This window comes from Anomaloglossus baeobatrachus, unplaced genomic scaffold, assembly GCF_048569485.1.
Source record: "Anomaloglossus baeobatrachus isolate aAnoBae1 unplaced genomic scaffold, aAnoBae1.hap1 Scaffold_718, whole genome shotgun sequence".
Classification (NCBI taxonomy): domain Eukaryota; kingdom Metazoa; phylum Chordata; class Amphibia; order Anura; family Aromobatidae; genus Anomaloglossus; species Anomaloglossus baeobatrachus.
Genome location: NW_027445094.1, coordinates 92,146 through 120,015, shown reverse-complemented (window position 1 = coordinate 120,015; position 27,870 = coordinate 92,146). Strand labels below are relative to the sequence as shown.

The following is a 27,870-nucleotide window of genomic DNA, read 5'->3' as shown; positions in this document are numbered from 1 at the left end:
AAGTGTGAAAGATAAAAAACAAAAGGAGGAAGTGTGAAAAGTGAATGGGCCAAATTGAGGTGCATATGAAGACGTATGCTTTCTTCCAATTCATTAAATCGGGCTAATATGAATCAGGTGAATTGAGTTCTGCTTTTGGAAACTGGGTTAAGAAGGGGTGCACCGTTCCTGGAGGTACTGCAATACCAGGTCAATGCGTGGAGTGGACAGAGCAAGCTCTTTTTCCATCTCCCTGTTCTAAAAATCCATTTAATATATGGTCCCCAGATAGGGGACGTATCAGATATTAAACTGATAAGAACAGATACTACACTTGATCTTAGCCAAAAGGCCGAGAAGCGATAACCAGAATTGGTTTGGGCCTCGAGTGGCACCCTGGCCTATGCCGGACACATCTTAGGGAGAGAGAGCGAGAGGGAGACAAACCCACGCCTACACAAGACATTTTGTCACCCAAGCCAACCCTTGAAAAGGCTGCTTTGCAGAGCAAAAACAAGAAGAATGGTGCGTTTTGCAGCCGCCGCCCACTGCAATGAATCTGAATAACTCCTCCTTTAGGGCGCAAGCAACTCCCCTCCCCCTTGCAGTCTTTCCAATTCACGATACAAAAAGACGGACAGGACAGGTTGCCTGACTTTCCGTCACTGCCACCCTTTGCCATCCTTACCCGTAGAAAGCCCTTTCATCATCCCCAAACCCTAATCTTTTCCCTTTCCTTCCCAGCCCCCAAACCCTGCCCTCTGTACCTTTCTCACCACCCGCTTCCCTTCTCCTGTCATCCCCCTACCACCCGGGAAAAAAAGAGATTGCCCCCTCCTTCCACTAGCCCACCCTCCCACCCAAAGAACAACTTCTTCTGCGCAGCTTGTTTTCTAGGCAGCAGCGCTATTGTGATGTCATCGGGGGGCATTGTGACAAGCCGCCAGTGTTCCGTCTCTTCATGTTGTGCACAGTTCAAACGGAAAATACATCAACAGGCAGACTACAGAAAAGCTTACTATCAAAGGTTAGAGGGGGGCTTTCTCAGAGGGCTTTTTACAGTTTTTCTTTTCCCAATTAGCCGTTTAAGTGTACTTATTGAAAGTAGTAATTCTTTCATAGGCCGCCCTTTCTTAGTATTTGACGTTCCTTATATTGCGGTATGAGGCTTCGCAGTAGGTTGCAAACATTCATCACCCATGACTGTCCCCAATTGAGCTCAGAAGCTCAATGTCTATCATGACCTCTCTTTTAGAATGTCCAAGAGCAAGCAAACTATTCCTCCAGGAGAGGGCGCCAACAGACTACTAAAGAGATCATCATTACTCAAAGAAAACCCCAAAAACCAATGCATGATAGGAATAAACAGGTAACTTTCTTTGGAGTGGAAGCGGAGAGATCGCACCAGATGCCAATTCTAGATCTTATCACACCTGTGGTCACTGCAGCAGCAGGTGAATCCACTTTGTCCAAAAGGGATCTATTCCATTCAATTGCAAATGATCTAGATAAGACAGAGAACTGCAGCACGGGGACATAGCCGAGTTGGTCAGGTTGAGTGGTGATGAGTTTGCTATTTGGATGAATAAAGAAAGTCAAAAGTGTGAAAGATAAAAAACAAAAGGAGGAAGTGTGAAAAGTGAATGGGCCAAATTGAGGTGCATATGAAGACGTATGCTTTCTTCCAATTCATTAAATCGGGCTAATATGAATCAGGTGAATTGAGTTCTGCTTTTGGAAACTGGGTTAAGAAGGGGTGCACCGTTCCTGGAGGTACTGCAATACCAGGTCAATGCGTGGAGTGGACAGAGCAAGCTCTTTTTCCATCTCCCTGTTCTAAAAATCCATTTAATATATGGTCCCCAGATAGGGGACGTATCAGATATTAAACTGATAAGAACAGATACTACACTTGATCTTAGCCAAAAGGCCGAGAAGCGATAACCAGAATTGGTTTGGGCCTCGAGTGGCACCCTGGCCTATGCCGGACACATCTTAGGGAGAGAGAGCGAGAGGGAGACAAACCCACGCCTACACAAGACATTTTGTCACCCAAGCCAACCCTTGAAAAGGCTGCTTTGCAGAGCAAAAACAAGAAGAATGGTGCGTTTTGCAGCCGCCGCCCACTGCAATGAATCTGAATAACTCCTCCTTTAGGGCGCAAGCAACTCCCCTCCCCCTTGCAGTCTTTCCAATTCACGATACAAAAAGACGGACAGGACAGGTTGCCTGACTTTCCGTCACTGCCACCCTTTGCCATCCTTACCCGTAGAAAGCCCTTTCATCATCCCCAAACCCTAATCTTTTCCCTTTCCTTCCCAGCCCCCAAACCCTGCCCTCTGTACCTTTCTCACCACCCGCTTCCCTTCTCCTGTCATCCCCCTACCACCCGGGAAAAAAAGAGATTGCCCCCTCCTTCCACTAGCCCACCCTCCCACCCAAAGAACAACTTCTTCTGCGCAGCTTGTTTTCTAGGCAGCAGCGCTATTGTGATGTCATCGGGGGGCATTGTGACAAGCCGCCAGTGTTCCGTCTCTTCATGTTGTGCACAGTTCAAACGGAAAATACATCAACAGGCAGACTACAGAAAAGCTTACTATCAAAGGTTAGAGGGGGGCTTTCTCAGAGGGCTTTTTACAGTTTTTCTATTCCCAATTAGCCGTTTAAGTGTACTTATTGAAAGTAGTAATTCTTTCATAGGCCGCCCTTTCTTAGTATTTGACGTTCCTTATATTGCGGTATGAGGCTTCGCAGTAGGTTGCAAACATTCATCACCCATGACTGTCCCCAATTGAGCTCAGAAGCTCAATGTCTATCATGACCTCTCTTTTAGAATGTCCAAGAGCAAGCAAACTATTCCTCCAGGAGAGGGCGCCAACAGACTACTAAAGAGATCATCATTACTCAAAGAAAACCCCAAAAACCAATGCATGATAGGAATAAACAGGTAACTTTCTTTGGAGTGGAAGCGGAGAGATCGCACCAGATGCCAATTCTAGATCTTATCACACCTGTGGTCACTGCAGCAGCAGGTGAATCCACTTTGTCCAAAAGGGATCTATTCCATTCAATTGCAAATGATCTAGATAAGACAGAGAACTGCAGCACGGGGACATAGCCGAGTTGGTCAGGTTGAGTGGTGATGAGTTTGCTATTTGGATGAATAAAGAAAGTCAAAAGTGTGAAAGATAAAAAACAAAAGGAGGAAGTGTGAAAAGTGAATGGGCCAAATTGAGGTGCATATGAAGACGTATGCTTTCTTCCAATTCATTAAATCGGGCTAATATGAATCAGGTGAATTGAGTTCTGCTTTTGGAAACTGGGTTAAGAAGGGGTGCACCGTTCCTGGAGGTACTGCAATACCAGGTCAATGCGTGGAGTGGACAGAGCAAGCTCTTTTTCCATCTCCCTGTTCTAAAAATCCATTTAATATATGGTCCCCAGATAGGGGACGTATCAGATATTAAACTGATAAGAACAGATACTACACTTGATCTTAGCCAAAAGGCCGAGAAGCGATAACCAGAATTGGTTTGGGCCTCGAGTGGCACCCTGGCCTATGCCGGACACATCTTAGGGAGAGAGAGCGAGAGGGAGACAAACCCACGCCTACACAAGACATTTTGTCACCCAAGCCAACCCTTGAAAAGGCTGCTTTGCAGAGCAAAAACAAGAAGAATGGTGCGTTTTGCAGCCGCCGCCCACTGCAATGAATCTGAATAACTCCTCCTTTAGGGCGCAAGCAACTCCCCTCCCCCTTGCAGTCTTTCCAATTCACGATACAAAAAGACGGACAGGACAGGTTGCCTGACTTTCCGTCACTGCCACCCTTTGCCATCCTTACCCGTAGAAAGCCCTTTCATCATCCCCAAACCCTAATCTTTTCCCTTTCCTTCCCAGCCCCCAAACCCTGCCCTCTGTACCTTTCTCACCACCCGCTTCCCTTCTCCTGTCATCCCCCTACCACCCGGGAAAAAAAGAGATTGCCCCCTCCTTCCACTAGCCCACCCTCCCACCCAAAGAACAACTTCTTCTGCGCAGCTTGTTTTCTAGGCAGCAGCGCTATTGTGATGTCATCGGGGGGCATTGTGACAAGCCGCCAGTGTTCCGTCTCTTCATGTTGTGCACAGTTCAAACGGAAAATACATCAACAGGCAGACTACAGAAAAGCTTACTATCAAAGGTTAGAGGGGGGCTTTCTCAGAGGGCTTTTTACAGTTTTTCTATTCCCAATTAGCCGTTTAAGTGTACTTATTGAAAGTAGTAATTCTTTCATAGGCCGCCCTTTCTTAGTATTTGACGTTCCTTATATTGCGGTATGAGGCTTCGCAGTAGGTTGCAAACATTCATCACCCATGACTGTCCCCAATTGAGCTCAGAAGCTCAATGTCTATCATGACCTCTCTTTTAGAATGTCCAAGAGCAAGCAAACTATTCCTCCAGGAGAGGGCGCCAACAGACTACTAAAGAGATCATCATTACTCAAAGAAAACCCCAAAAACCAATGCATGATAGGAATAAACAGGTAACTTTCTTTGGAGTGGAAGCGGAGAGATCGCACCAGATGCCAATTCTAGATCTTATCACACCTGTGGTCACTGCAGCAGCAGGTGAATCCACTTTGTCCAAAAGGGATCTATTCCATTCAATTGCAAATGATCTAGATAAGACAGAGAACTGCAGCACGGGGACATAGCCGAGTTGGTCAGGTTGAGTGGTGATGAGTTTGCTATTTGGATGAATAAAGAAAGTCAAAAGTGTGAAAGATAAAAAACAAAAGGAGGAAGTGTGAAAAGTGAATGGGCCAAATTGAGGTGCATATGAAGACGTATGCTTTCTTCCAATTCATTAAATCGGGCTAATATGAATCAGGTGAATTGAGTTCTGCTTTTGGAAACTGGGTTAAGAAGGGGTGCACCGTTCCTGGAGGTACTGCAATACCAGGTCAATGCGTGGAGTGGACAGAGCAAGCTCTTTTTCCATCTCCCTGTTCTAAAAATCCATTTAATATATGGTCCCCAGATAGAGGACGTATCAGATATTAAACTGATAAGAACAGATACTACACTTGATCTTAGCCAAAAGGCCGAGAAGCGATAACCAGAATTGGTTTGGGCCTCGAGTGGCACCCTGGCCTATGCCGGACACATCTTAGGGAGAGAGAGCGAGAGGGAGACAAACCCACGCCTACACAAGACATTTTGTCACCCAAGCCAACCCTTGAAAAGGCTGCTTTGCAGAGCAAAAACAAGAAGAATGGTGCGTTTTGCAGCCGCCGCCCACTGCAATGAATCTGAATAACTCCTCCTTTAGGGCGCAAGCAACTCCCCTCCCCCTTGCAGTCTTTCCAATTCACGATACAAAAAGACGGACAGGACAGGTTGCCTGACTTTCCGTCACTGCCACCCTTTGCCATCCTTACCCGTAGAAAGCCCTTTCATCATCCCCAAACCCTAATCTTTTCCCTTTCCTTCCCAGCCCCCAAACCCTGCCCTCTGTACCTTTCTCACCACCCGCTTCCCTTCTCCTGTCATCCCCCTACCACCCGGGAAAAAAAGAGATTGCCCCCTCCTTCCACTAGCCCACCCTCCCACCCAAAGAACAACTTCTTCTGCGCAGCTTGTTTTCTAGGCAGCAGCGCTATTGTGATGTCATCGGGGGGCATTGTGACAAGCCGCCAGTGTTCCGTCTCTTCATGTTGTGCACAGTTCAAACGGAAAATACATCAACAGGCAGACTACAGAAAAGCTTACTATCAAAGGTTAGAGGGGGGCTTTCTCAGAGGGCTTTTTACAGTTTTTCTATTCCCAATTAGCCGTTTAAGTGTACTTATTGAAAGTAGTAATTCTTTCATAGGCCGCCCTTTCTTAGTATTTGACGTTCCTTATATTGCGGTATGAGGCTTCGCAGTAGGTTGCAAACATTCATCACCCATGACTGTCCCCAATTGAGCTCAGAAGCTCAATGTCTATCATGACCTCTCTTTTAGAATGTCCAAGAGCAAGCAAACTATTCCTCCAGGAGAGGGCGCCAACAGACTACTAAAGAGATCATCATTACTCAAAGAAAACCCCAAAAACCAATGCATGATAGGAATAAACAGGTAACTTTCTTTGGAGTGGAAGCGGAGAGATCGCACCAGATGCCAATTCTAGATCTTATCACACCTGTGGTCACTGCAGCAGCAGGTGAATCCACTTTGTCCAAAAGGGATCTATTCCATTCAATTGCAAATGATCTAGATAAGACAGAGAACTGCAGCACGGGGACATAGCCGAGTTGGTCAGGTTGAGTGGTGATGAGTTTGCTATTTGGATGAATAAAGAAAGTCAAAAGTGTGAAAGATAAAAAACAAAAGGAGGAAGTGTGAAAAGTGAATGGGCCAAATTGAGGTGCATATGAAGACGTATGCTTTCTTCCAATTCATTAAATCGGGCTAATATGAATCAGGTGAATTGAGTTCTGCTTTTGGAAACTGGGTTAAGAAGGGGTGCACCGTTCCTGGAGGTACTGCAATACCAGGTCAATGCGTGGAGTGGACAGAGCAAGCTCTTTTTCCATCTCCCTGTTCTAAAAATCCATTTAATATATGGTCCCCAGATAGGGGACGTATCAGATATTAAACTGATAAGAACAGATACTACACTTGATCTTAGCCAAAAGGCCGAGAAGCGATAACCAGAATTGGTTTGGGCCTCGAGTGGCACCCTGGCCTATGCCGGACACATCTTAGGGAGAGAGAGCGAGAGGGAGACAAACCCACGCCTACACAAGACATTTTGTCACCCAAGCCAACCCTTGAAAAGGCTGCTTTGCAGAGCAAAAACAAGAAGAATGGTGCGTTTTGCAGCCGCCGCCCACTGCAATGAATCTGAATAACTCCTCCTTTAGGGCGCAAGCAACTCCCCTCCCCCTTGCAGTCTTTCCAATTCACGATACAAAAAGACGGACAGGACAGGTTGCCTGACTTTCCGTCACTGCCACCCTTTGCCATCCTTACCCGTAGAAAGCCCTTTCATCATCCCCAAACCCTAATCTTTTCCCTTTCCTTCCCAGCCCCCAAACCCTGCCCTCTGTACCTTTCTCACCACCCGCTTCCCTTCTCCTGTCATCCCCCTACCACCCGGGAAAAAAAGAGATTGCCCCCTCCTTCCACTAGCCCACCCTCCCACCCAAAGAACAACTTCTTCTGCGCAGCTTGTTTTCTAGGCAGCAGCGCTATTGTGATGTCATCGGGGGGCATTGTGACAAGCCGCCAGTGTTCCGTCTCTTCATGTTGTGCACAGTTCAAACGGAAAATACATCAACAGGCAGACTACAGAAAAGCTTACTATCAAAGGTTAGAGGGGGGCTTTCTCAGAGGGCTTTTTACAGTTTTTCTATTCCCAATTAGCCGTTTAAGTGTACTTATTGAAAGTAGTAATTCTTTCATAGGCCGCCCTTTCTTAGTATTTGACGTTCCTTATATTGCGGTATGAGGCTTCGCAGTAGGTTGCAAACATTCATCACCCATGACTGTCCCCAATTGAGCTCAGAAGCTCAATGTCTATCATGACCTCTCTTTTAGAATGTCCAAGAGCAAGCAAACTATTCCTCCAGGAGAGGGCGCCAACAGACTACTAAAGAGATCATCATTACTCAAAGAAAACCCCAAAAACCAATGCATGATAGGAATAAACAGGTAACTTTCTTTGGAGTGGAAGCGGAGAGATCGCACCAGATGCCAATTCTAGATCTTATCACACCTGTGGTCACTGCAGCAGCAGGTGAATCCACTTTGTCCAAAAGGGATCTATTCCATTCAATTGCAAATGATCTAGATAAGACAGAGAACTGCAGCACGGGGACATAGCCGAGTTGGTCAGGTTGAGTGGTGATGAGTTTGCTATTTGGATGAATAAAGAAAGTCAAAAGTGTGAAAGATAAAAAACAAAAGGAGGAAGTGTGAAAAGTGAATGGGCCAAATTGAGGTGCATATGAAGACGTATGCTTTCTTCCAATTCATTAAATCGGGCTAATATGAATCAGGTGAATTGAGTTCTGCTTTTGGAAACTGGGTTAAGAAGGGGTGCACCGTTCCTGGAGGTACTGCAATACCAGGTCAATGCGTGGAGTGGACAGAGCAAGCTCTTTTTCCATCTCCCTGTTCTAAAAATCCATTTAATATATGGTCCCCAGATAGGGGACGTATCAGATATTAAACTGATAAGAACAGATACTACACTTGATCTTAGCCAAAAGGCCGAGAAGCGATAACCAGAATTGGTTTGGGCCTCGAGTGGCACCCTGGCCTATGCCGGACACATCTTAGGGAGAGAGAGCGAGAGGGAGACAAACCCACGCCTACACAAGACATTTTGTCACCCAAGCCAACCCTTGAAAAGGCTGCTTTGCAGAGCAAAAACAAGAAGAATGGTGCGTTTTGCAGCCGCCGCCCACTGCAATGAATCTGAATAACTCCTCCTTTAGGGCGCAAGCAACTCCCCTCCCCCTTGCAGTCTTTCCAATTCACGATACAAAAAGACGGACAGGACAGGTTGCCTGACTTTCCGTCACTGCCACCCTTTGCCATCCTTACCCGTAGAAAGCCCTTTCATCATCCCCAAACCCTAATCTTTTCCCTTTCCTTCCCAGCCCCCAAACCCTGCCCTCTGTACCTTTCTCACCACCCGCTTCCCTTCTCCTGTCATCCCCCTACCACCCGGGAAAAAAAGAGATTGCCCCCTCCTTCCACTAGCCCACCCTCCCACCCAAAGAACAACTTCTTCTGCGCAGCTTGTTTTCTAGGCAGCAGCGCTATTGTGATGTCATCGGGGGGCATTGTGACAAGCCGCCAGTGTTCCGTCTCTTCATGTTGTGCACAGTTCAAACGGAAAATACATCAACAGGCAGACTACAGAAAAGCTTACTATCAAAGGTTAGAGGGGGGCTTTCTCAGAGGGCTTTTTACAGTTTTTCTATTCCCAATTAGCCGTTTAAGTGTACTTATTGAAAGTAGTAATTCTTTCATAGGCCGCCCTTTCTTAGTATTTGACGTTCCTTATATTGCGGTATGAGGCTTCGCAGTAGGTTGCAAACATTCATCACCCATGACTGTCCCCAATTGAGCTCAGAAGCTCAATGTCTATCATGACCTCTCTTTTAGAATGTCCAAGAGCAAGCAAACTATTCCTCCAGGAGAGGGCGCCAACAGACTACTAAAGAGATCATCATTACTCAAAGAAAACCCCAAAAACCAATGCATGATAGGAATAAACAGGTAACTTTCTTTGGAGTGGAAGCGGAGAGATCGCACCAGATGCCAATTCTAGATCTTATCACACCTGTGGTCACTGCAGCAGCAGGTGAATCCACTTTGTCCAAAAGGGATCTATTCCATTCAATTGCAAATGATCTAGATAAGACAGAGAACTGCAGCACGGGGACATAGCCGAGTTGGTCAGGTTGAGTGGTGATGAGTTTGCTATTTGGATGAATAAAGAAAGTCAAAAGTGTGAAAGATAAAAAACAAAAGGAGGAAGTGTGAAAAGTGAATGGGCCAAATTGAGGTGCATATGAAGACGTATGCTTTCTTCCAATTCATTAAATCGGGCTAATATGAATCAGGTGAATTGAGTTCTGCTTTTGGAAACTGGGTTAAGAAGGGGTGCACCGTTCCTGGAGGTACTGCAATACCAGGTCAATGCGTGGAGTGGACAGAGCAAGCTCTTTTTCCATCTCCCTGTTCTAAAAATCCATTTAATATATGGTCCCCAGATAGGGGACGTATCAGATATTAAACTGATAAGAACAGATTTTTGATTTAACAGCATCTTTATTCTCATGCACTACTCACAAAAAGGTAACAAACCGTGTACAGTGCCGCAGCCCCGTGCACACAGCAATATACAATCCTTCTTACATAGCCATAGAGTACGACGCACTAAACTATACATCACGCTCCTATGCTTATCCATAACACTCAAGCTGAAAGAAAAAGTTAGACAATAAATAACGACGAACCGGCGATTGGGGGGATGGGGGTAGGGGAAAAGGGGGATAGGGTGGGGAAATCACAGGCCCGAAGCTTTATTGAAAGACGCACATAACGGGAAAAGGAGGGAGGGGGCATGGAAGAGGTCTAAACCTCCTCCTCGGCGCTGTCGTCCGGACTGTCCATGATGGAATAGTCTCTGAGCAGGCTGTGGATCAGCCTGCGGCAATCCTGGATAGACATCCTCTCCCTCTTCAAGATGAGCCGGTTCCTGGCGACCCAAATAGCGTCCTTAAAGCAGTTCATAAGGCGCCAAGCCTCCTGGATGGCTCCAACGGTGTGAGTCCCAGGGAAGAGTCCATAAAGTACGGAATGGTACGATAGGCTCCCTCTGGGGACGGAGTTCCTCAGGTCATCCTCCAGGGCAACCAACAGGCGCTGTGCGAAACGGCAGTCCCAAAAGGCGTGCAGCGATGTTTCCTCCACGAAGGGGCACCTTGGGCAGTACCGGGTTTTGCACAGGTTCCGGGCGTGCATGAATGACCGGACGGGCAGTCCGCCCTGTATCGCCATCCATGACAAGTCCTTGTGCCCGTTGGTCAATCCAGCCGATGACACGTTTGTCCAAACAGTCTCCAGTGTGTCGTGATGAAGTCCTGGAATGTTCTCCATTTCGTCCTTGGCTCTGATGAGTTTGTGGATAGTCTTTGGCTTCCACAAATCAGGCTTGAGTCCCTCCAGTTGGTGTTCCCTCACAAACCGAACCACGTCTCCGTAGAACCATGGCGCCGTCCAGTTGTAGGGGAAGGAGCTGTCCCACTTGTCCCAGCCTAACCGTCTCCAAAGGGGGAGCAGGAAGAAGCGAGACATGGACCCACCCGCGGAACCTCTCTTGACTCGCAGAGTTCGGCGAACGCAGTCACATACGAAGGAGGATCGCAGGAGGGTGGGGATATCGGGTACGCCCTTCCCACCCTTGCGAGGATCCTTGTACATGATGCTCCGCTTTACTCTGTCCATCTTGGATCCCCAGACAAAACGAAACACCGTCCTGGTAATGGCCCTGCACACGGTGGCAAGGGGGGGCCAGGCCTGGGCCGTGTACTGCAGCACGGGCAGTACCTCGTTACGCAGGACCAGTGCTTTGCCCTCACAGGTGAGGCGTCTGAGGCTCCACAGACCGATCCGTTGGGTGATCTTGGTCAAGCGTTCCTCCCAGGACTTGAGGGCTGCTCCTTCCTTCCCGAACCAGACTCCAAGAACCTTGATGAAATCCGGCTGGATGCTGAAAGGGAAGGGGGCGGAAGAGGCCGGCTGCCAGTCCCCGAAGAGCATGGCTTCCGACTTCCCGCAGTTGACTTTGGCTCCCGAAGCCCGTCCGAAGGTCTCACAGGTCTGGACGAGGGTGTCGACTGAGCGCCGGTCCGCGCAGAAGACGGTCACGTCGTCCATGTAGAGCGAGCACTTGACCTCGAAGCGTTCTGGTCCTGGTGCGGTGATCCCTCTGATCTCTCCATTCCGCCGGATAGCCTCTGCAAAGAGATCTATAACACAAACAAAACAGATACTACACTTGATCTTAGCCAAAAGGCCGAGAAGCGATAACCAGAATTGGTTTGGGCCTCGAGTGGCACCCTGGCCTATGCCGGACACATCTTAGGGAGAGAGAGCGAGAGGGAGACAAACCCACGCCTACACAAGACATTTTGTCACCCAAGCCAACCCTTGAAAAGGCTGCTTTGCAGAGCAAAAACAAGAAGAATGGTGCGTTTTGCAGCCGCCGCCCACTGCAATGAATCTGAATAACTCCTCCTTTAGGGCGCAAGCAACTCCCCTCCCCCTTGCAGTCTTTCCAATTCACGATACAAAAAGACGGACAGGACAGGTTGCCTGACTTTCCGTCACTGCCACCCTTTGCCATCCTTACCCGTAGAAAGCCCTTTCATCATCCCCAAACCCTAATCTTTTCCCTTTCCTTCCCAGCCCCCAAACCCTGCCCTCTGTACCTTTCTCACCACCCGCTTCCCTTCTCCTGTCATCCCCCTACCACCCGGGAAAAAAAGAGATTGCCCCCTCCTTCCACTAGCCCACCCTCCCACCCAAAGAACAACTTCTTCTGCGCAGCTTGTTTTCTAGGCAGCAGCGCTATTGTGATGTCATCGGGGGGCATTGTGACAAGCCGCCAGTGTTCCGTCTCTTCATGTTGTGCACAGTTCAAACGGAAAATACATCAACAGGCAGACTACAGAAAAGCTTACTATCAAAGGTTAGAGGGGGGCTTTCTCAGAGGGCTTTTTACAGTTTTTCTATTCCCAATTAGCCGTTTAAGTGTACTTATTGAAAGTAGTAATTCTTTCATAGGCCGCCCTTTCTTAGTATTTGACGTTCCTTATATTGCGGTATGAGGCTTCGCAGTAGGTTGCAAACATTCATCACCCATGACTGTCCCCAATTGAGCTCAGAAGCTCAATGTCTATCATGACCTCTCTTTTAGAATGTCCAAGAGCAAGCAAACTATTCCTCCAGGAGAGGGCGCCAACAGACTACTAAAGAGATCATCATTACTCAAAGAAAACCCCAAAAACCAATGCATGATAGGAATAAACAGATAACTTTCTTTGGAGTGGAAGCGGAGAGATCGCACCAGATGCCAATTCTAGATCTTATCACACCTGTGGTCACTGCAGCAGCAGGTGAATCCACTTTGTCCAAAAGGGATCTATTCCATTCAATTGCAAATGATCTAGATAAGACAGAGAACTGCAGCACGGGGACATAGCCGAGTTGGTCAGGTTGAGTGGTGATGAGTTTGCTATTTGGATGAATAAAGAAAGTCAAAAGTGTGAAAGATAAAAAACAAAAGGAGGAAGTGTGAAAAGTGAATGGGCCAAATTGAGGTGCATATGAAGACGTATGCTTTCTTCCAATTCATTAAATCGGGCTAATATGAATCAGGTGAATTGAGTTCTGCTTTTGGAAACTGGGTTAAGAAGGGGTGCACCGTTCCTGGAGGTACTGCAATACAAGGTCAATGCGTGGAGTGGACAGAGCAAGCTCTTTTTCCATCTCCCTGTTCTAAAAATCCATTTAATATATGGTCCCCAGATAGGGGACGTATCAGATATTAAACTGATAAGAACAGATACTACACTTGATCTTAGCCAAAAGGCCGAGAAGCGATAACCAGAATTGGTTTGGGCCTCGAGTGGCACCCTGGCCTATGCCGGACACATCTTAGGGAGAGAGAGCGAGAGGGAGACAAACCCACGCCTACACAAGACATTTTGTCACCCAAGCCAACCCTTGAAAAGGCTGCTTTGCAGAGCAAAAACAAGAAGAATGGTGCGTTTTGCAGCCGCCGCCCACTGCAATGAATCTGAATAACTCCTCCTTTAGGGCGCAAGCAACTCCCCTCCCCCTTGCAGTCTTTCCAATTCACGATACAAAAAGACGGACAGGACAGGTTGCCTGACTTTCCGTCACTGCCACCCTTTGCCATCCTTACCCGTAGAAAGCCCTTTCATCATCCCCAAACCCTAATCTTTTCCCTTTCCTTCCCAGCCCCCAAACCCTGCCCTCTGTACCTTTCTCACCACCCGCTTCCCTTCTCCTGTCATCCCCCTACCACCCGGGAAAAAAAGAGATTGCCCCCTCCTTCCACTAGCCCACCCTCCCACCCAAAGAACAACTTCTTCTGCGCAGCTTGTTTTCTAGGCAGCAGCGCTATTGTGATGTCATCGGGGGGCATTGTGACAAGCCGCCAGTGTTCCGTCTCTTCATGTTGTGCACAGTTCAAACGGAAAATACATCAACAGGCAGACTACAGAAAAGCTTACTATCAAAGGTTAGAGGGGGGCTTTCTCAGAGGGCTTTTTACAGTTTTTCTATTCCCAATTAGCCGTTTAAGTGTACTTATTGAAAGTAGTAATTCTTTCATAGGCCGCCCTTTCTTAGTATTTGACGTTCCTTATATTGCGGTATGAGGCTTCGCAGTAGGTTGCAAACATTCATCACCCATGACTGTCCCCAATTGAGCTCAGAAGCTCAATGTCTATCATGACCTCTCTTTTAGAATGTCCAAGAGCAAGCAAACTATTCCTCCAGGAGAGGGCGCCAACAGACTACTAAAGAGATCATCATTACTCAAAGAAAACCCCAAAAACCAATGCATGATAGGAATAAACAGGTAACTTTCTTTGGAGTGGAAGCGGAGAGATCGCACCAGATGCCAATTCTAGATCTTATCACACCTGTGGTCACTGCAGCAGCAGGTGAATCCACTTTGTCCAAAAGGGATCTATTCCATTCAATTGCAAATGATCTAGATAAGACAGAGAACTGCAGCACGGGGACATAGCCGAGTTGGTCAGGTTGAGTGGTGATGAGTTTGCTATTTGGATGAATAAAGAAAGTCAAAAGTGTGAAAGATAAAAAACAAAAGGAGGAAGTGTGAAAAGTGAATGGGCCAAATTGAGGTGCATATGAAGACGTATGCTTTCTTCCAATTCATTAAATCGGGCTAATATGAATCAGGTGAATTGAGTTCTGCTTTTGGAAACTGGGTTAAGAAGGGGTGCACCGTTCCTGGAGGTACTGCAATACCAGGTCAATGCGTGGAGTGGACAGAGCAAGCTCTTTTTCCATCTCCCTGTTCTAAAAATCCATTTAATATATGGTCCCCAGATAGGGGACGTATCAGATATTAAACTGATAAGAACAGATACTACACTTGATCTTAGCCAAAAGGCCGAGAAGCGATAACCAGAATTGGTTTGGGCCTCGAGTGGCACCCTGGCCTATGCCGGACACATCTTAGGGAGAGAGAGCGAGAGGGAGACAAACCCACGCCTACACAAGACATTTTGTCACCCAAGCCAACCCTTGAAAAGGCTGCTTTGCAGAGCAAAAACAAGAAGAATGGTGCGTTTTGCAGCCGCCGCCCACTGCAATGAATCTGAATAACTCCTCCTTTAGGGCGCAAGCAACTCCCCTCCCCCTTGCAGTCTTTCCAATTCACGATACAAAAAGACGGACAGGACAGGTTGCCTGACTTTCCGTCACTGCCACCCTTTGCCATCCTTACCCGTAGAAAGCCCTTTCATCATCCCCAAACCCTAATCTTTTCCCTTTCCTTCCCAGCCCCCAAACCCTGCCCTCTGTACCTTTCTCACCACCCGCTTCCCTTCTCCTGTCATCCCCCTACCACCCGGGAAAAAAAGAGATTGCCCCCTCCTTCCACTAGCCCACCCTCCCACCCAAAGAACAACTTCTTCTGCGCAGCTTGTTTTCTAGGCAGCAGCGCTATTGTGATGTCATCGGGGGGCATTGTGACAAGCCGCCAGTGTTCCGTCTCTTCATGTTGTGCACAGTTCAAACGGAAAATACATCAACAGGCAGACTACAGAAAAGCTTACTATCAAAGGTTAGAGGGGGGCTTTCTCAGAGGGCTTTTTACAGTTTTTCTATTCCCAATTAGCCGTTTAAGTGTACTTATTGAAAGTAGTAATTCTTTCATAGGCCGCCCTTTCTTAGTATTTGACGTTCCTTATATTGCGGTATGAGGCTTCGCAGTAGGTTGCAAACATTCATCACCCATGACTGTCCCCAATTGAGCTCAGAAGCTCAATGTCTATCATGACCTCTCTTTTAGAATGTCCAAGAGCAAGCAAACTATTCCTCCAGGAGAGGGCGCCAACAGACTACTAAAGAGATCATCATTACTCAAAGAAAACCCCAAAAACCAATGCATGATAGGAATAAACAGGTAACTTTCTTTGGAGTGGAAGCGGAGAGATCGCACCAGATGCCAATTCTAGATCTTATCACACCTGTGGTCACTGCAGCAGCAGGTGAATCCACTTTGTCCAAAAGGGATCTATTCCATTCAATTGCAAATGATCTAGATAAGACAGAGAACTGCAGCACGGGGACATAGCCGAGTTGGTCAGGTTGAGTGGTGATGAGTTTGCTATTTGGATGAATAAAGAAAGTCAAAAGTGTGAAAGATAAAAAACAAAAGGAGGAAGTGTGAAAAGTGAATGGGCCAAATTGAGGTGCATATGAAGACGTATGCTTTCTTCCAATTCATTAAATCGGGCTAATATGAATCAGGTGAATTGAGTTCTGCTTTTGGAAACTGGGTTAAGAAGGGGTGCACCGTTCCTGGAGGTACTGCAATACCAGGTCAATGCGTGGAGTGGACAGAGCAAGCTCTTTTTCCATCTCCCTGTTCTAAAAATCCATTTAATATATGGTCCCCAGATAGGGGACGTATCAGATATTAAACTGATAAGAACAGATACTACACTTGATCTTAGCCAAAAGGCCGAGAAGCGATAACCAGAATTGGTTTGGGCCTCGAGTGGCACCCTGGCCTATGCCGGACACATCTTAGGGAGAGAGAGCGAGAGGGAGACAAACCCACGCCTACACAAGACATTTTGTCACCCAAGCCAACCCTTGAAAAGGCTGCTTTGCAGAGCAAAAACAAGAAGAATGGTGCGTTTTGCAGCCGCCGCCCACTGCAATGAATCTGAATAACTCCTCCTTTAGGGCGCAAGCAACTCCCCTCCCCCTTGCAGTCTTTCCAATTCACGATACAAAAAGACGGACAGGACAGGTTGCCTGACTTTCCGTCACTGCCACCCTTTGCCATCCTTACCCGTAGAAAGCCCTTTCATCATCCCCAAACCCTAATCTTTTCCCTTTCCTTCCCAGCCCCCAAACCCTGCCCTCTGTACCTTTCTCACCACCCGCTTCCCTTCTCCTGTCATCCCCCTACCACCCGGGAAAAAAAGAGATTGCCCCCTCCTTCCACTAGCCCACCCTCCCACCCAAAGAACAACTTCTTCTGCGCAGCTTGTTTTCTAGGCAGCAGCGCTATTGTGATGTCATCGGGGGGCATTGTGACAAGCCGCCAGTGTTCCGTCTCTTCATGTTGTGCACAGTTCAAACGGAAAATACATCAACAGGCAGACTACAGAAAAGCTTACTATCAAAGGTTAGAGGGGGGCTTTCTCAGAGGGCTTTTTACAGTTTTTCTATTCCCAATTAGCCGTTTAAGTGTACTTATTGAAAGTAGTAATTCTTTCATAGGCCGCCCTTTCTTAGTATTTGACGTTCCTTATATTGCGGTATGAGGCTTCGCAGTAGGTTGCAAACATTCATCACCCATGACTGTCCCCAATTGAGCTCAGAAGCTCAATGTCTATCATGACCTCTCTTTTAGAATGTCCAAGAGCAAGCAAACTATTCCTCCAGGAGAGGGCGCCAACAGACTACTAAAGAGATCATCATTACTCAAAGAAAACCCCAAAAACCAATGCATGATAGGAATAAACAGGTAACTTTCTTTGGAGTGGAAGCGGAGAGATCGCACCAGATGCCAATTCTAGATCTTATCACACCTGTGGTCACTGCAGCAGCAGGTGAATCCACTTTGTCCAAAAGGGATCTATTCCATTCAATTGCAAATGATCTAGATAAGACAGAGAACTGCAGCACGGGGACATAGCCGAGTTGGTCAGGTTGAGTGGTGATGAGTTTGCTATTTGGATGAATAAAGAAAGTCAAAAGTGTGAAAGATAAAAAACAAAAGGAGGAAGTGTGAAAAGTGAATGGGCCAAATTGAGGTGCATATGAAGACGTATGCTTTCTTCCAATTCATTAAATCGGGCTAATATGAATCAGGTGAATTGAGTTCTGCTTTTGGAAACTGGGTTAAGAAGGGGTGCACCGTTCCTGGAGGTACTGCAATACCAGGTCAATGCGTGGAGTGGACAGAGCAAGCTCTTTTTCCATCTCCCTGTTCTAAAAATCCATTTAATATATGGTCCCCAGATAGGGGACGTATCAGATATTAAACTGATAAGAACAGATACTACACTTGATCTTAGCCAAAAGGCCGAGAAGCGATAACCAGAATTGGTTTGGGCCTCGAGTGGCACCCTGGCCTATGCCGGACACATCTTAGGGAGAGAGAGCGAGAGGGAGACAAACCCACGCCTACACAAGACATTTTGTCACCCAAGCCAACCCTTGAAAAGGCTGCTTTGCAGAGCAAAAACAAGAAGAATGGTGCGTTTTGCAGCCGCCGCCCACTGCAATGAATCTGAATAACTCCTCCTTTAGGGCGCAAGCAACTCCCCTCCCCCTTGCAGTCTTTCCAATTCACGATACAAAAAGACGGACAGGACAGGTTGCCTGACTTTCCGTCACTGCCACCCTTTGCCATCCTTACCCGTAGAAAGCCCTTTCATCATCCCCAAACCCTAATCTTTTCCCTTTCCTTCCCAGCCCCCAAACCCTGCCCTCTGTACCTTTCTCACCACCCGCTTCCCTTCTCCTGTCATCCCCCTACCACCCGGGAAAAAAAGAGATTGCCCCCTCCTTCCACTAGCCCACCCTCCCACCCAAAGAACAACTTCTTCTGCGCAGCTTGTTTTCTAGGCAGCAGCGCTATTGTGATGTCATCGGGGGGCATTGTGACAAGCCGCCAGTGTTCCGTCTCTTCATGTTGTGCACAGTTCAAACGGAAAATACATCAACAGGCAGACTACAGAAAAGCTTACTATCAAAGGTTAGAGGGGGGCTTTCTCAGAGGGCTTTTTACAGTTTTTCTATTCCCAATTAGCCGTTTAAGTGTACTTATTGAAAGTAGTAATTCTTTCATAGGCCGCCCTTTCTTAGTATTTGACGTTCCTTATATTGCGGTATGAGGCTTCGCAGTAGGTTGCAAACATTCATCACCCATGACTGTCCCCAATTGAGCTCAGAAGCTCAATGTCTATCATGACCTCTCTTTTAGAATGTCCAAGAGCAAGCAAACTATTCCTCCAGGAGAGGGCGCCAACAGACTACTAAAGAGATCATCATTACTCAAAGAAAACCCCAAAAACCAATGCATGATAGGAATAAACAGGTAACTTTCTTTGGAGTGGAAGCGGAGAGATCGCACCAGATGCCAATTCTAGATCTTATCACACCTGTGGTCACTGCAGCAGCAGGTGAATCCACTTTGTCCAAAAGGGATCTATTCCATTCAATTGCAAATGATCTAGATAAGACAGAGAACTGCAGCACGGGGACATAGCCGAGTTGGTCAGGTTGAGTGGTGATGAGTTTGCTATTTGGATGAATAAAGAAAGTCAAAAGTGTGAAAGATAAAAAACAAAAGGAGGAAGTGTGAAAAGTGAATGGGCCAAATTGAGGTGCATATGAAGACGTATGCTTTCTTCCAATTCATTAAATCGGGCTAATATGAATCAGGTGAATTGAGTTCTGCTTTTGGAAACTGGGTTAAGAAGGGGTGCACCGTTCCTGGAGGTACTGCAATACCAGGTCAATGCGTGGAGTGGACAGAGCAAGCTCTTTTTCCATCTCCCTGTTCTAAAAATCCATTTAATATATGGTCCCCAGATAGGGGACGTATCAGATATTAAACTGATAAGAACAGATACTACACTTGATCTTAGCCAAAAGGCCGAGAAGCGATAACCAGAATTGGTTTGGGCCTCGAGTGGCACCCTGGCCTATGCCGGACACATCTTAGGGAGAGAGAGCGAGAGGGAAACAAACCCACGCCTACACAAGACATTTTGTCACCCAAGCCAACCCTTGAAAAGGCTGCTTTGCAGAGCAAAAACAAGAAGAATGGTGCGTTTTGCAGCCGCCGCCCACTGCAATGAATCTGAATAACTCCTCCTTTAGGGCGCAAGCAACTCCCCTCCCCCTTGCAGTCTTTCCAATTCACGATACAAAAAGACGGACAGGACAGGTTGCCTGACTTTCCGTCACTGCCACCCTTTGCCATCCTTACCCGTAGAAAGCCCTTTCATCATCCCCAAACCCTAATCTTTTCCCTTTCCTTCCCAGCCCCCAAACCCTGCCCTCTGTACCTTTCTCACCACCCGCTTCCCTTCTCCTGTCATCCCCCTACCATCCGGGAAAAAAAGAGATTGCCCCCTCCTTCCACTAGCCCACCCTCCCACCCAAAGAACAACTTCTTCTGCGCAGCTTGTTTTCTAGGCAGCAGCGCTATTGTGATGTCATCGGGGGGCATTGTGACAAGCCGCCAGTGTTCCGTCTCTTCATGTTGTGCACAGTTCAAACGGAAAATACATCAACAGGCAGACTACAGAAAAGCTTACTATCAAAGGTTAGAGGGGGGCTTTCTCAGAGGGCTTTTTACAGTTTTTCTATTCCCAATTAGCCGTTTAAGTGTACTTATTGAAAGTAGTAATTCTTTCATAGGCCGCCCTTTCTTAGTATTTGACGTTCCTTATATTGCGGTATGAGGCTTCGCAGTAGGTTGCAAACATTCATCACCCATGACTGTCCCCAATTGAGCTCAGAAGCTCAATGTCTATCATGACCTCTCTTTTAGAATGTCCAAGAGCAAGCAAACTATTCCTCCAGGAGAGGGCGCCAACAGACTACTAAAGAGATCATCATTACTCAAAGAAAACCCCAAAAACCAATGCATGATAGGAATAAACAGGTAACTTTCTTTGGAGTGGAAGCGGAGAGATCGCACCAGATGCCAATTCTAGATCTTATCACACCTGTGGTCACTGCAGCAGCAGGTGAATCCACTTTGTCCAAAAGGGATCTATTCCATTCAATTGCAAATGATCTAGATAAGACAGAGAACTGCAGCACGGGGACATAGCCGAGTTGGTCAGGTTGAGTGGTGATGAGTTTGCTATTTGGATGAATAAAGAAAGTCAAAAGTGTGAAAGATAAAAAACAAAAGGAGGAAGTGTGAAAAGTGAATGGGCCAAATTGAGGTGCATATGAAGACGTATGCTTTCTTCCAATTCATTAAATCGGGCTAATATGAATCAGGTGAATTGAGTTCTGCTTTTGGAAACTGGGTTAAGAAGGGGTGCACCGTTCCTGGAGGTACTGCAATACCAGGTCAATGCGTGGAGTGGACAGAGCAAGCTCTTTTTCCATCTCCCTGTTCTAAAAATCCATTTAATATATGGTCCCCAGATAGGGGACGTATCAGATATTAAACTGATAAGAACAGATACTACACTTGATCTTAGCCAAAAGGCCGAGAAGCGATAACCAGAATTGGTTTGGGCCTCGAGTGGCACCCTGGCCTATGCCGGACACATCTTAGGGAGAGAGAGCGAGAGGGAGACAAACCCACGCCTACACAAGACATTTTGTCACCCAAGCCAACCCTTGAAAAGGCTGCTTTGCAGAGCAAAAACAAGAAGAATGGTGCGTTTTGCAGCCGCCGCCCACTGCAATGAATCTGAATAACTCCTCCTTTAGGGCGCAAGCAACTCCCCTCCCCCTTGCAGTCTTTCCAATTCACGATACAAAAAGACGGACAGGACAGGTTGCCTGACTTTCCGTCACTGCCACCCTTTGCCATCCTTACCCGTAGAAAGCCCTTTCATCATCCCCAAACCCTAATCTTTTCCCTTTCCTTCCCAGCCCCCAAACCCTGCCCTCTGTACCTTTCTCACCACCCGCTTCCCTTCTCCTGTCATCCCCCTACCACCCGGGAAAAAAAGAGATTGCCCCCTCCTTCCACTAGCCCACCCTCCCACCCAAAGAACAACTTCTTCTGCGCAGCTTGTTTTCTAGGCAGCAGCGCTATTGTGATGTCATCGGGGGGCATTGTGACAAGCCGCCAGTGTTCCGTCTCTTCATGTTGTGCACAGTTCAAACGGAAAATACATCAACAGGCAGACTACAGAAAAGCTTACTATCAAAGGTTAGAGGGGGGCTTTCTCAGAGGGCTTTTTACAGTTTTTCTATTCCCAATTAGCCGTTTAAGTGTACTTATTGAAAGTAGTAATTCTTTCATAGGCCGCCCTTTCTTAGTATTTGACGTTCCTTATATTGCGGTATGAGGCTTCGCAGTAGGTTGCAAACATTCATCACCCATGACTGTCCCCAATTGAGCTCAGAAGCTCAATGTCTATCATGACCTCTCTTTTAGAATGTCCAAGAGCAAGCAAACTATTCCTCCAGGAGAGGGCGCCAACAGACTACTAAAGAGATCATCATTACTCAAAGAAAACCCCAAAAACCAATGCATGATAGGAATAAACAGGTAACTTTCTTTGGAGTGGAAGCGGAGAGATCGCACCAGATGCCAATTCTAGATCTTATCACACCTGTGGTCACTGCAGCAGCAGGTGAATCCACTTTGTCCAAAAGGGATCTATTCCATTCAATTGCAAATGATCTAGATAAGACAGAGAACTGCAGCACGGGGACATAGCCGAGTTGGTCAGGTTGAGTGGTGATGAGTTTGCTATTTGGATGAATAAAGAAAGTCAAAAGTGTGAAAGATAAAAAACAAAAGGAGGAAGTGTGAAAAGTGAATGGGCCAAATTGAGGTGCATATGAAGACGTATGCTTTCTTCCAATTCATTAAATCGGGCTAATATGAATCAGGTGAATTGAGTTCTGCTTTTGGAAACTGGGTTAAGAAGGGGTGCACCGTTCCTGGAGGTACTGCAATACCAGGTCAATGCGTGGAGTGGACAGAGCAAGCTCTTTTTCCATCTCCCTGTTCTAAAAATCCATTTAATATATGGTCCCCAGATAGGGGACGTATCAGATATTAAACTGATAAGAACAGATACTACACTTGATCTTAGCCAAAAGGCCGAGAAGCGATAACCAGAATTGGTTTGGGCCTCGAGTGGCACCCTGGCCTATGCCGGACACATCTTAGGGAGAGAGAGCGAGAGGGAGACAAACCCACGCCTACACAAGACATTTTGTCACCCAAGCCAACCCTTGAAAAGGCTGCTTTGCAGAGCAAAAACAAGAAGAATGGTGCGTTTTGCAGCCGCCGCCCACTGCAATGAATCTGAATAACTCCTCCTTTAGGGCGCAAGCAACTCCCCTCCCCCTTGCAGTCTTTCCAATTCACGATACAAAAAGACGGACAGGACAGGTTGCCTGACTTTCCGTCACTGCCACCCTTTGCCATCCTTACCCGTAGAAAGCCCTTTCATCATCCCCAAACCCTAATCTTTTCCCTTTCCTTCCCAGCCCCCAAACCCTGCCCTCTGTACCTTTCTCACCACCCGCTTCCCTTCTCCTGTCATCCCCCTACCACCCGGGAAAAAAAGAGATTGCCCCCTCCTTCCACTAGCCCACCCTCCCACCCAAAGAACAACTTCTTCTGCGCAGCTTGTTTTCTAGGCAGCAGCGCTATTGTGATGTCATCGGGGGGCATTGTGACAAGCCGCCAGTGTTCCGTCTCTTCATGTTGTGCACAGTTCAAACGGAAAATACATCAACAGGCAGACTACAGAAAAGCTTACTATCAAAGGTTAGAGGGGGGCTTTCTCAGAGGGCTTTTTACAGTTTTTCTATTCCCAATTAGCCGTTTAAGTGTACTTATTGAAAGTAGTAATTCTTTCATAGGCCGCCCTTTCTTAGTATTTGACGTTCCTTATATTGCGGTATGAGGCTTCGCAGTAGGTTGCAAACATTCATCACCCATGACTGTCCCCAATTGAGCTCAGAAGCTCAATGTCTATCATGACCTCTCTTTTAGAATGTCCAAGAGCAAGCAAACTATTCCTCCAGGAGAGGGCGCCAACAGACTACTAAAGAGATCATCATTACTCAAAGAAAACCCCAAAAACCAATGCATGATAGGAATAAACAGGTAACTTTCTTTGGAGTGGAAGCGGAGAGATCGCACCAGATGCCAATTCTAGATCTTATCACACCTGTGGTCACTGCAGCAGCAGGTGAATCCACTTTGTCCAAAAGGGATCTATTCCATTCAATTGCAAATGATCTAGATAAGACAGAGAACTGCAGCACGGGGACATAGCCGAGTTGGTCAGGTTGAGTGGTGATGAGTTTGCTATTTGGATGAATAAAGAAAGTCAAAAGTGTGAAAGATAAAAAACAAAAGGAGGAAGTGTGAAAAGTGAATGGGCCAAATTGAGGTGCATATGAAGACGTATGCTTTCTTCCAATTCATTAAATCGGGCTAATATGAATCAGGTGAATTGAGTTCTGCTTTTGGAAACTGGGTTAAGAAGGGGTGCACCGTTCCTGGAGGTACTGCAATACCAGGTCAATGCGTGGAGTGGACAGAGCAAGCTCTTTTTCCATCTCCCTGTTCTAAAAATCCATTTAATATATGGTCCCCAGATAGGGGACGTATCAGATATTAAACTGATAAGAACAGATACTACACTTGATCTTAGCCAAAAGGCCGAGAAGCGATAACCAGAATTGGTTTGGGCCTCGAGTGGCACCCTGGCCTATGCCGGACACATCTTAGGGAGAGAGAGCGAGAGGGAGACAAACCCACGCCTACACAAGACATTTTGTCACCCAAGCCAACCCTTGAAAAGGCTGCTTTGCAGAGCAAAAACAAGAAGAATGGTGCGTTTTGCAGCCGCCGCCCACTGCAATGAATCTGAATAACTCCTCCTTTAGGGCGCAAGCAACTCCCCTCCCCCTTGCAGTCTTTCCAATTCACGATACAAAAAGACGGACAGGACAGGTTGCCTGACTTTCCGTCACTGCCACCCTTTGCCATCCTTACCCGTAGAAAGCCCTTTCATCATCCCCAAACCCTAATCTTTTCCCTTTCCTTCCCAGCCCCCAAACCCTGCCCTCTGTACCTTTCTCACCACCCGCTTCCCTTCTCCTGTCATCCCCCTACCACCCGGGAAAAAAAGAGATTGCCCCCTCCTTCCACTAGCCCACCCTCCCACCCAAAGAACAACTTCTTCTGCGCAGCTTGTTTTCTAGGCAGCAGCGCTATTGTGATGTCATCGGGGGGCATTGTGACAAGCCGCCAGTGTTCCGTCTCTTCATGTTGTGCACAGTTCAAACGGAAAATACATCAACAGGCAGACTACAGAAAAGCTTACTATCAAAGGTTAGAGGGGGGCTTTCTCAGAGGGCTTTTTACAGTTTTTCTATTCCCAATTAGCCGTTTAAGTGTACTTATTGAAAGTAGTAATTCTTTCATAGGCCGCCCTTTCTTAGTATTTGACGTTCCTTATATTGCGGTATGAGGCTTCGCAGTAGGTTGCAAACATTCATCACCCATGACTGTCCCCAATTGAGCTCAGAAGCTCAATGTCTATCATGACCTCTCTTTTAGAATGTCCAAGAGCAAGCAAACTATTCCTCCAGGAGAGGGCGCCAACAGACTACTAAAGAGATCATCATTACTCAAAGAAAACCCCAAAAACCAATGCATGATAGGAATAAACAGGTAACTTTCTTTGGAGTGGAAGCGGAGAGATCGCACCAGATGCCAATTCTAGATCTTATCACACCTGTGGTCACTGCAGCAGCAGGTGAATCCACTTTGTCCAAAAGGGATCTATTCCATTCAATTGCAAATGATCTAGATAAGACAGAGAACTGCAGCACGGGGACATAGCCGAGTTGGTCAGGTTGAGTGGTGATGAGTTTGCTATTTGGATGAATAAAGAAAGTCAAAAGTGTGAAAGATAAAAAACAAAAGGAGGAAGTGTGAAAAGTGAATGGGCCAAATTGAGGTGCATATGAAGACGTATGCTTTCTTCCAATTCATTAAATCGGGCTAATATGAATCAGGTGAATTGAGTTCTGCTTTTGGAAACTGGGTTAAGAAGGGGTGCACCGTTCCTGGAGGTACTGCAATACCAGGTCAATGCGTGGAGTGGACAGAGCAAGCTCTTTTTCCATCTCCCTGTTCTAAAAATCCATTTAATATATGGTCCCCAGATAGGGGACGTATCAGATATTAAACTGATAAGAACAGATACTACACTTGATCTTAGCCAAAAGGCCGAGAAGCGATAACCAGAATTGGTTTGGGCCTCGAGTGGCACCCTGGCCTATGCCGGACACATCTTAGGGAGAGAGAGCGAGAGGGAGACAAACCCACGCCTACACAAGACATTTTGTCACCCAAGCCAACCCTTGAAAAGGCTGCTTTGCAGAGCAAAAACAAGAAGAATGGTGCGTTTTGCAGCCGCCGCCCACTGCAATGAATCTGAATAACTCCTCCTTTAGGGCGCAAGCAACTCCCCTCCCCCTTGCAGTCTTTCCAATTCACGATACAAAAAGACGGACAGGACAGGTTGCCTGACTTTCCGTCACTGCCACCCTTTGCCATCCTTACCCGTAGAAAGCCCTTTCATCATCCCCAAACCCTAATCTTTTCCCTTTCCTTCCCAGCCCCCAAACCCTGCCCTCTGTACCTTTCTCACCACCCGCTTCCCTTCTCCTGTCATCCCCCTACCACCCGGGAAAAAAAGAGATTGCCCCCTCCTTCCACTAGCCCACCCTCCCACCCAAAGAACAACTTCTTCTGCGCAGCTTGTTTTCTAGGCAGCAGCGCTATTGTGATGTCATCGGGGGGCATTGTGACAAGCCGCCAGTGTTCCGTCTCTTCATGTTGTGCACAGTTCAAACGGAAAATACATCAACAGGCAGACTACAGAAAAGCTTACTATCAAAGGTTAGAGGGGGGCTTTCTCAGAGGGCTTTTTACAGTTTTTCTATTCCCAATTAGCCGTTTAAGTGTACTTATTGAAAGTAGTAATTCTTTCATAGGCCGCCCTTTCTTAGTATTTGACGTTCCTTATATTGCGGTATGAGGCTTCGCAGTAGGTTGCAAACATTCATCACCCATGACTGTCCCCAATTGAGCTCAGAAGCTCAATGTCTATCATGACCTCTCTTTTAGAATGTCCAAGAGCAAGCAAACTATTCCTCCAGGAGAGGGCGCCAACAGACTACTAAAGAGATCATCATTACTCAAAGAAAACCCCAAAAACCAATGCATGATAGGAATAAACAGGTAACTTTCTTTGGAGTGGAAGCGGAGAGATCGCACCAGATGCCAATTCTAGATCTTATCACACCTGTGGTCACTGCAGCAGCAGGTGAATCCACTTTGTCCAAAAGGGATCTATTCCATTCAATTGCAAATGATCTAGATAAGACAGAGAACTGCAGCACGGGGACATAGCCGAGTTGGTCAGGTTGAGTGGTGATGAGTTTGCTATTTGGATGAATAAAGAAAGTCAAAAGTGTGAAAGATAAAAAACAAAAGGAGGAAGTGTGAAAAGTGAATGGGCCAAATTGAGGTGCATATGAAGACGTATGCTTTCTTCCAATTCATTAAATCGGGCTAATATGAATCAGGTGAATTGAGTTCTGCTTTTGGAAACTGGGTTAAGAAGGGGTGCACCGTTCCTGGAGGTACTGCAATACCAGGTCAATGCGTGGAGTGGACAGAGCAAGCTCTTTTTCCATCTCCCTGTTCTAAAAATCCATTTAATATATGGTCCCCAGATAGGGGACGTATCAGATATTAAACTGATAAGAACAGATACTACACTTGATCTTAGCCAAAAGGCCGAGAAGCGATAACCAGAATTGGTTTGGGCCTCGAGTGGCACCCTGGCCTATGCCGGACACATCTTAGGGAGAGAGAGCGAGAGGGAGACAAACCCACGCCTACACAAGACATTTTGTCACCCAAGCCAACCCTTGAAAAGGCTGCTTTGCAGAGCAAAAACAAGAAGAATGGTGCGTTTTGCAGCCGCCGCCCACTGCAATGAATCTGAATAACTCCTCCTTTAGGGCGCAAGCAACTCCCCTCCCCCTTGCAGTCTTTCCAATTCACGATACAAAAAGACGGACAGGACAGGTTGCCTGACTTTCCGTCACTGCCACCCTTTGCCATCCTTACCCGTAGAAAGCCCTTTCATCATCCCCAAACCCTAATCTTTTCCCTTTCCTTCCCAGCCCCCAAACCCTGCCCTCTGTACCTTTCTCACCACCCGCTTCCCTTCTCCTGTCATCCCCCTACCACCCGGGAAAAAAAGAGATTGCCCCCTCCTTCCACTAGCCCACCCTCCCACCCAAAGAACAACTTCTTCTGCGCAGCTTGTTTTCTAGGC

At 46.9% G+C, this 27,870-nt stretch overlaps 16 non-coding genes and 2 pseudogenes across 16 annotated transcripts; all 18 read right to left on the bottom strand.

Annotated features, from left to right (window-relative positions):
• Positions 1-152: 152 nt before the first annotated feature.
• LOC142287209 (U2 spliceosomal RNA) lies at positions 153-343 on the bottom strand. Its single transcript, XR_012748209.1, has one exon. It is a non-coding gene; the product is annotated as a U2 spliceosomal RNA (small nuclear RNA).
• A 1,387-nt stretch (positions 344-1,730) lies between these two features.
• Positions 1,731-1,921, bottom strand: LOC142287208 (U2 spliceosomal RNA). Its single transcript, XR_012748208.1, has one exon. It is a non-coding gene; the product is annotated as a U2 spliceosomal RNA (small nuclear RNA).
• Positions 1,922-3,308: 1,387 nt separating this feature from the next.
• LOC142287207 (U2 spliceosomal RNA) lies at positions 3,309-3,499 on the bottom strand. Its single transcript, XR_012748207.1, has one exon. It is a non-coding gene; the product is annotated as a U2 spliceosomal RNA (small nuclear RNA).
• A 1,387-nt stretch (positions 3,500-4,886) lies between these two features.
• LOC142287210 (U2 spliceosomal RNA) lies at positions 4,887-5,077 on the bottom strand. Its single transcript, XR_012748210.1, has one exon. It is a non-coding gene; the product is annotated as a U2 spliceosomal RNA (small nuclear RNA).
• Positions 5,078-6,464: 1,387 nt separating this feature from the next.
• LOC142287206 (U2 spliceosomal RNA) lies at positions 6,465-6,655 on the bottom strand. Its single transcript, XR_012748206.1, has one exon. It is a non-coding gene; the product is annotated as a U2 spliceosomal RNA (small nuclear RNA).
• Positions 6,656-8,042: 1,387 nt separating this feature from the next.
• Positions 8,043-8,233, bottom strand: LOC142287204 (U2 spliceosomal RNA). Its single transcript, XR_012748204.1, has one exon. It is a non-coding gene; the product is annotated as a U2 spliceosomal RNA (small nuclear RNA).
• Positions 8,234-9,620: 1,387 nt separating this feature from the next.
• Positions 9,621-9,824, bottom strand: LOC142287218 (U2 spliceosomal RNA; annotated as a pseudogene).
• Positions 9,825-11,477: 1,653 nt separating this feature from the next.
• LOC142287223 (U2 spliceosomal RNA) lies at positions 11,478-11,555 on the bottom strand (annotated as a pseudogene).
• Positions 11,556-12,942: 1,387 nt separating this feature from the next.
• LOC142287212 (U2 spliceosomal RNA) lies at positions 12,943-13,133 on the bottom strand. Its single transcript, XR_012748212.1, has one exon. It is a non-coding gene; the product is annotated as a U2 spliceosomal RNA (small nuclear RNA).
• A 1,387-nt stretch (positions 13,134-14,520) lies between these two features.
• LOC142287203 (U2 spliceosomal RNA) lies at positions 14,521-14,711 on the bottom strand. Its single transcript, XR_012748203.1, has one exon. It is a non-coding gene; the product is annotated as a U2 spliceosomal RNA (small nuclear RNA).
• A 1,387-nt stretch (positions 14,712-16,098) lies between these two features.
• Positions 16,099-16,289, bottom strand: LOC142287202 (U2 spliceosomal RNA). Its single transcript, XR_012748202.1, has one exon. It is a non-coding gene; the product is annotated as a U2 spliceosomal RNA (small nuclear RNA).
• A 1,387-nt stretch (positions 16,290-17,676) lies between these two features.
• On the bottom strand, positions 17,677-17,867 carry LOC142287201 (U2 spliceosomal RNA). The gene has a single exon (XR_012748201.1). It is a non-coding gene; the product is annotated as a U2 spliceosomal RNA (small nuclear RNA).
• A 1,387-nt stretch (positions 17,868-19,254) lies between these two features.
• Positions 19,255-19,445, bottom strand: LOC142287200 (U2 spliceosomal RNA). Its single transcript, XR_012748200.1, has one exon. It is a non-coding gene; the product is annotated as a U2 spliceosomal RNA (small nuclear RNA).
• A 1,387-nt stretch (positions 19,446-20,832) lies between these two features.
• LOC142287274 (U2 spliceosomal RNA) lies at positions 20,833-21,023 on the bottom strand. Its single transcript, XR_012748266.1, has one exon. It is a non-coding gene; the product is annotated as a U2 spliceosomal RNA (small nuclear RNA).
• Positions 21,024-22,410: 1,387 nt separating this feature from the next.
• On the bottom strand, positions 22,411-22,601 carry LOC142287273 (U2 spliceosomal RNA). Its single transcript, XR_012748265.1, has one exon. It is a non-coding gene; the product is annotated as a U2 spliceosomal RNA (small nuclear RNA).
• A 1,387-nt stretch (positions 22,602-23,988) lies between these two features.
• Positions 23,989-24,179, bottom strand: LOC142287272 (U2 spliceosomal RNA). The gene has a single exon (XR_012748264.1). It is a non-coding gene; the product is annotated as a U2 spliceosomal RNA (small nuclear RNA).
• Positions 24,180-25,566: 1,387 nt separating this feature from the next.
• LOC142287271 (U2 spliceosomal RNA) lies at positions 25,567-25,757 on the bottom strand. Its single transcript, XR_012748263.1, has one exon. It is a non-coding gene; the product is annotated as a U2 spliceosomal RNA (small nuclear RNA).
• A 1,387-nt stretch (positions 25,758-27,144) lies between these two features.
• Positions 27,145-27,335, bottom strand: LOC142287270 (U2 spliceosomal RNA). The gene has a single exon (XR_012748262.1). It is a non-coding gene; the product is annotated as a U2 spliceosomal RNA (small nuclear RNA).
• Between the last annotated feature and the right edge of the window lie 535 nt (positions 27,336-27,870).